Consider the following 6,000-nt stretch of genomic DNA (forward strand, 5'->3'; position numbering starts at 1 on the left):
AAGGTAGCAAATTAAGGAGTAAGAATAAATTTCTAGGGTAAATTACTAATAACCTATGATTTCATTTGTTACCACATACAAATGTTTCAAAATATTCACTTCACCTCTCTATGATTTCATATAAACTAGAAATTTAAGAGAAAATAGTCTATATAACGTAATTAGTTGAAATATCAACAGTGGCTTACTTTAATGCTAACTATGTGTGGATAAATACAAAAATCACAGGAGGCAAAAGTGAGTAGGGGATGGGGAGGTTAAGTGGATGTTATAATTTCATCATATGTACTTTTAGAGCGTGTGTGTTCTAATCGCCATAACTAATTATATATTCCGTTCATTTTTCACTTTACGTAAAATCACAGGAGGCTTGTGTGACTATTTTGAAATCTTAGGAAGGTCATCTAACTTTATGCAAAATCATAGAGGGGTTATGCATAATTTATCCAAATTTCTATGAAATATTATAGATAAAATTGTAATATTTCAAAAGGTTGTTACCCCCTCCTCCCTGCCACTAATAATAAATAGGGCACATGTCGCCTTCGTGCATGTATAAATGCCCCTTACCAACGTACAACAAGGTAACTCACCCCTTCCAAACTCTCTCTCTAAGAGACCGCGCACTGATTAAGCATTGGAGTGGTTCGTGTTCGACCTTATTTCCTCCTTTGTTTCCTTATTCTACGCAAGTTTTGTGTCACAGCTAGACTTTGAACTATCGACCTTCAAAAATTGGCACCGTCTGTATGAAATTGATACAAAAGGAGGCTTGTTTCCATTTCTCCGAGGGAAGTAACGCTAGTAACCATGAAATCTTGCGCTGAAATAGCTATTGCACGCCGGACAAACAAAAAATCCATCCGAGATCGACTGGCGCAATCTCTTGAACAAAATCACTAGAGGAAAGAGTGTGAGCAAATCACAGATGAAGAAAAATTACACTTTCTGTTGGCCCATTTTGATAAATTTCACACATTTGTTCAAAATGACGAGCAACAACTTTAAAAGAAAGGCACTACATCGGTAGAGAACAAAATTCTTTGCCAGATACCCAAGAAAGCTTTGAGTATATAAATGTCTTGGCAGAAATTTAGTCATCACTTGCCATGTATTTGTTTTCATAGTACTACAATTAAGAACGAAAGGCTTTCATAAATATATGATAGTATTTCACTTATTATTGCACAGGCGTGCTAATAGGCATATATAGCCTGCTTTCAGCAAGAGATATACTATTTAATCATATGATTGATGCCTAGAATTTTCTTCCCAAACAGGGAATATATATATAGTAGCCCCATGCCATCAACCAGAAAACCACAACAAACAGAAACACAATACAAGGCAAACCATTCAGTACGTGAAGGTTTGTTTTCTTAGCACAATACTCCGTAATTTCACTTGCAGTTACCCTTACAAATGCCTGTTAGAGGAAATAATAAAAAAACAGGCTGATACACTATAAGAGTAAATACAACCTAGAAAGAAAGAAATAATCGAAAATAACAATAATAATAATCCGAGACTTGTGAACACAATTTCCTTAAAACAGATTCGCCCCCTCCAGGTAGAGTGCTCGAAGTTAAGTAGGCGTCTGTCTCCCTGGATACAACGGATTAAAGGTGAATATGTCAGCACCAAACTTTCTTCACCACAGCGAACTCGAACTAGAGTAATATGGAACACTATAAAAGATGAAGATGCAAGAAGAAAAAAGAGAGAGAGAGCGCGCTTGCTTTTGAAACAAAAGGAGATATTTATAGATGCTGGCCAAGGGTGACTGTTAGAAATTGACAACAAGTGTTAAATTCCAGATAATTATCTTCACATTTATCAAAGGACCACATTCATGTACATACATGTATCTCAATAAGATAACTCCAAAATCATGTATTAGGTACATGTACTCTATCCAAAATCATGTATCAATAATTAATACACATGAATCCTATCCAAAATCATGTATCAATAATTAATACACATGAATCCTATCCAAAATCATGTATCAATAATTAATATACATGAATCCTATGTACATGAATGATAGATAATTATCCTTGGATTCTTTCAAGAGTGTCATTATGAGAACAAATTTTCTCATTCACTCTACAATGGATATAGCCATTTTTCCCACAATCCCCCACATGAATGGAAAAATTGTTTTGATCTGACTCTACAGTAGTGTTCCACGACTGAAACCTGCATAAGATAGGTTGGTGTTACCCTTTGAACCTTCTCTTGTGAAATACACTTACTTTACTAGTAATCCAGTAGACATGATGTCTTTGAACTGTCCCGTTTTTTAGTGTAAATGAACCATATATTTCACACAGGAATCATGCTCCATTTGTTCAGTTCTCATAGTTATGTTCGTTTTGGCCATGAACATCAACCTGGTTCAGCAAGAGTTTTTTAAGAATTGAGCCCTAAACAATTCTCATTTGAAGCGGCCCCACTTCACTCTCACATAGGTGATTTACTTAAGTCTTCAGTAATTAATTACTTCACTTAAGAATCATTAAAGAACACCATTGTGCTATCCTTAATTCTCCTTTGCGTCATTGTTTCATTATGGAATGGGTCTAGGGATATCCTCCCACAATGACTATGCTAAGTCCTTATAATTAGGTTGTCCCTTTGAACCTAGATCTTGGGATCTCCAGTCAGCTAAGTTGGGTTTCCTTTATAACACTTAGCCTTCCATGGGCTTTAGTCCCATTCCCTTTGCCAGTTTTGCAACCAACTCTCTATTCAATCCTTTGGTTAGCGGATCCGCTATGTTATCCTTTGATTTCATATAATCAATAGAGATAACTCCTGTTGAGAGTAGTTGTCTGATGGTATTATGCCTACGACGTATATGTCTAGACTTACCATTATATATGTTATTTTGTGCTCTTCCAATTGCTGATTGACTATCACAGTGAATACATATTGGTGGCACATGTTTTTCCCATTTTGGAATGTCTTCAAGGAAATGGTGGAGCCATTCAGCTTCTTCTCCACATTTGTCCAAGGCAATGAATTCAGATTCCATTGTAGATCTAGTTACAATAGTTTGTTTAGAAGACTTCCAAGATACTGCCCACCGGCAAGTATGAACACATACCCACTTGTGGTCTTTGAATCTTTTATATCAGATATCCAATTTGCATCAGCATACCCTTCTAAAACAGTAGGGTATCTAGTGTAATGCAGTCCATAGTTCCGAGTGTACCGTAGGTATTTGAGTACCCTTAAAATTGCTTTCCAATGATCAGCACTCGGGTTGCTTGTAAACCTGCTCAATTTGCTCACTGCATATGCAATGTCAGGTCTAGTACAACTCATTAAATACATTAGACTTCTAATGATTCGTGAGTATTCTACTTGAGAAATACTCTCTCCTCTATTCTTAGATAGATGGAAACTATTGTCTAATGGAGTTCTTGCAATTCCAGAATTATTCTTATTGAATTTTTCTAGAATCTTGTCCACATAATGAGTTTGGCTCAAGACCAAGCCGTCTGGTATTCTTGTAATTTTAACTCCTAAAATTACATCAGCGAGCCCCATATCTTTCATGTCAAATTTTGAATTCAACATGTTCTTTGTAGACTTGACCATTTTGTCATTACTACCAACAATAAGTATGTCATCTACATAAAGACATAAGATGACATAGCCAAGTTCTGTTTCTTTAGTGTAGACACATTTGTCACACTCATTTATTTTGTATCCATTAGTTATCATTGCATTGTCGAACTTTTCATGCCATTTCTTTGGCGCTTGGTTTAGTCCATACAATGATTTTACTAATTTACAAACTTTATTTCCTGTTCCCGGAGTTATGAAACCCTCAGGTTGCTCCATGTAGATTTCTTCATCTAAATCACCATTTAAGAAAGCTGTCTTTACATCCATTTGATGTATCTCCAGATTTCTCAATGCAGCGATAGCAAGAATCATTCTGATAGAATTTATTCTCGTAACAGGAGAATAAGTGTCAAAATAATCCAAACCTTCTTGTTGCTTGTATCCTTTGATTACAAGTCTGGCTTTGTACTTATCGACAGAGCCATCAGATTTCATTTTCCTTTTAAAGATCCATTTGGACCCTAAAGGTTTACAACCAGGAGGAAGATCCACTAACTCCCATGTATGATTCTGTAAGATAGAATCAACCTCACTTTTTATTGCTTCTTTCCACAAAAATCCTTCAGAAGAACTTACAGCTTCTGTATAGGTTTGTGGTTCCTTTTCTAATAGAAAAGTTGTAAAATCATCTCCAAATGATTTTTTCACTCTAGCCCTTTTGCTACGTCTCGGTTCATCTTGTTGAATCAAGTCATGATCATGATTTTCTTGATTCATAACTTCATGTGTTCGTTTTGATGAACTTGATGCAGCATTCGATTTACAAGGAAACACATCTTCAAAGAATGAAGCATTCCTTGATTCCATTATTGTATTTTTGTGTATATCTGAAAATTTTGAATTATACACAAGAAATCGATAAGCAGCACTATTATGTGCATAACCTATAAAGATACAGTCCACAGTTCTAGGGCCTATCTTTATTCTCTTTGGTGCTGGAATAGCCACTTTTGCAAGACACCCCCACACTTTCAAGTATTTGTAGGATGGTCTCCTACCTTTCCATAACTCATAAGGAGTTTTATCTTGTTTTTTCCGGGGTACCCTATTTAAAAGGTAATTGTTTGACAAAATAGCTTCACCCCACATATTTTGAGGCAATCCTGAACTTAGTAACATCGTATTCATCATTTCCTTTAGTGTGCGATTTTTCCGTTCAGCAACACCATTCGATTGTGGTGAGTAAGGTGCAGCTACTTCATGAACAATTCCATATTTTGCACAATAATCACCAATAGGTGTTTCATATTCACCACCTCTATCACTTCTTAACCTTTTAATTCTCCGGTTAAGTTGATTTTCAACTTCATTCTTGTAGAGAATGAATTTTTCCAAGGCTTCATCTTTACTTTTGAGCAAATACATATAACAGTATTTTGTACAATCATCAATGAAAGTGATAAAATATTTATTACCATCTCTTGTTTGAACAAATTTCAAATCACAGACATCTGTGTGAATCAATTCAAGGGGTTCGGTGTTTCTTTCAATTGTTTGAAAAGATGACCTTGTTAATTTTGCTTCTACACAAATCTCGCATTTATGGTTTGAATTGATGTGAAAGGAAGGAATATGATCCAAGTTAATTAGTCTATGCAAAGTATCATAATTAACATGACCTAGTCTACCATGCCATAAATTGGAAGACTCAAGCAAATAAGCAGAAGACTTATTCTTATTATTCACAATGGTCATTACATTCAATTTGAACAACCCATCGGTTGTATATCCTTTTCCTACATACATCCCAGATTTGGATAATATAACTTTATCCGATTCAAAAACCATGCGAAAGTCATGCTTGTTCAGCAATGATCCAGAAACAAGATTCTTGCGGATTTCTGGCACATACAGAACATCGTTCAAAATCAATGTTTTGCCAGAAGTCATCTTTAGAAACACCTTCCCTTGACCTTCAATAGCAGATGAGGCAGAGTTCCCCATGAACATTTTTTCACCTTCAATTTTTTCGAAGGTAGTGAACAGGTCTTTGTTTGTGCAAACATGTCTTGTAGCTCCAGTGTCAATCCACCATTCTTTCGGATTTGACCCTATCATATTTACTTCAGAAACCATAGCAGTCAGGTTCATGTTTTCCATGTCTCCCTCGATTCTATCAAGCAAGTTTGCTTCATGCTTCTTCTTCTTTGGAAGCTTACATTCAGTGGACTTGTGACCTTTTTTGTCACAGTTGAAACACTTTCCTTAGAATTTCTGCTTAGAGATTTTCCCTTTTGCCCTAAGATTTCGAGTTGGCTTTTTGCCTTTGGAGTTTTGCTCTTGCTTATACTCCACAATATTTGCTTTAGCATCAACCGAAGTTGTTGTCTTGCAATCAGAACCCCTGTTGTCTTCTTTAAT

The sequence above is a fragment of the Coffea arabica genome, chromosome 3c (genome assembly GCF_036785885.1).
Source record: "Coffea arabica cultivar ET-39 chromosome 3c, Coffea Arabica ET-39 HiFi, whole genome shotgun sequence".
Classification (NCBI taxonomy): domain Eukaryota; kingdom Viridiplantae; phylum Streptophyta; class Magnoliopsida; order Gentianales; family Rubiaceae; genus Coffea; species Coffea arabica.